The sequence below is a fragment of the Octodon degus genome, unplaced genomic scaffold, assembly GCF_000260255.1.
Source record: "Octodon degus isolate 3935 unplaced genomic scaffold, OctDeg1.0 scaffold00110, whole genome shotgun sequence".
NCBI classification, from domain to species: Eukaryota; Metazoa; Chordata; class Mammalia; order Rodentia; family Octodontidae; genus Octodon; species Octodon degus.
In genome coordinates, this window is record NW_004524686.1 from 7789066 (window position 1) to 7790854 (window position 1789).

Below are 1789 nucleotides of genomic sequence, written 5' to 3' on the forward strand. Positions count from 1 at the left end.
AGTGCCACACTTATTGGACTATGCGTGTATTTTTCAACCACTTATTTTGTGCAAATTGTCATAGTGTTTTTTCTTAAGTTCCTTCTTTTTAATGTTCTTTCTTTCTAAGCATCTATGATGAAGCTTCTGATAGTTGTAGCCATAACCCCATTTCACCATAAGCCTTGTGTTCTTTTTTTTCCTGATTTTGCATAATAAAAAAGAAAAACTATATACGTATATATCCTGTTACAACAAATTGTGCTGGATGAATCTGCTCAATGCAGAAAATAGAGGGAATAAGAGCAAACAGATACGATTACTGTTATGTATAAGAGAATGTTATAGCTTACATGGAACACAAAAGAGAATCCCCAAGTAACTGAAGAATTTGAAAAGACTGTCTAACACAAATCAATATGAAAATTGTATTTCTCTAGATCAATAACAATTAGGTAGTAAATAAAACACAAATAAGATATAATTCACAGTATTGGACAATAGTATAAATTCTCTAAAGCTACAAATTATCTAAATACTTTAAATCATCTCATTTATCTGATAAGCATAGAAATTTCATGAAGAAAATGTAAATGTTTATAAGACTTCAGCAATACCAGAGTAAGTGGAAAATATGACATATCATATATATTTCTATTCAAGATAATCTACAGATTTAAGCAAATTACAACAAAAATGTTTTGATTTAGAGATAATTATGCACTCAAAAAATGTATAGAAAAAGTAATATTCCAAAAAAATTTATCGTGAAAAAATAAACCAACCAAGAGTCTTGCTCTAGCCAATTTTAAAATATATTACAAATTTTAGTCAAAAAATCAATGGTATTATTTAACATATGAAATTACAAAAACTGGTTTATCATATTGTGTAAATGAAATAAGATCTATGCCTCTCAAACTTGTTCAAAATGGAAATGTTCTTCTCAAATATGGCACAATAAGACGAAGAGTAGTGAGATAGTTGAATTTATAGTTAAAATCACTACAATAGGGCCAGCTACAAGTGTGAAGTAATACACTTATGTTTTCCAGAGTCATAGATTCTTTAGCCTTCTTGCCTTTGGTCCACTGATTTTTCTAAACAAACCTATGTTAAATAGCATCTTGTTTAGTGAAATTATGTATAATTTGTAATGTTTTTAAACTATTTTTATTCTCATTAAAAAATAAAATGAAATGTAGAAAAGAGAAAAATATGGCCCAAAGTGAGTTGAATTCGTATAAAAAAGAACACCCCTATGTTTCAATTATATCAACTTGGAACCTATTGTAATTTATATTAGAAATATTCATTACTTGAATGAATATCTGACAAAATATTTGCAAGTTAGGAGTGATAATCTAATGTTCTTTTAATATTTGGCGTACCTGACATTTCTGGTACTCACTCATGAAAGCCTTATAATGCTGTCCCATCATTGAGACAACTGAACTACACAAATATCTTATGTCAAGAGTGGTCCCCTCTTTGAGAATAATTAGTATATATGTACAAGAAATTAATGCAAATGGACAAGATAAAAGTAGTGCCTGCATAGTAGAAAATGAATAATAATATGAAAAACTTCAAAGAAGAACAAAATGTATAATGAATCTAATAAAATGATTAAAATTTATTAGCAATTTAAAATATGTTTGGTGAAATAGCATATTATCTTATCACATAATCTGAACTTTAAAACCTGGATAAATAAGATTCAGTGCAGAGAGATTGTGTGAATTTTGGAATTCTTAGTTATGTTTGGCAGAAGTATAAATTGCTATGGCCATTATGAAAAGAAATTTGG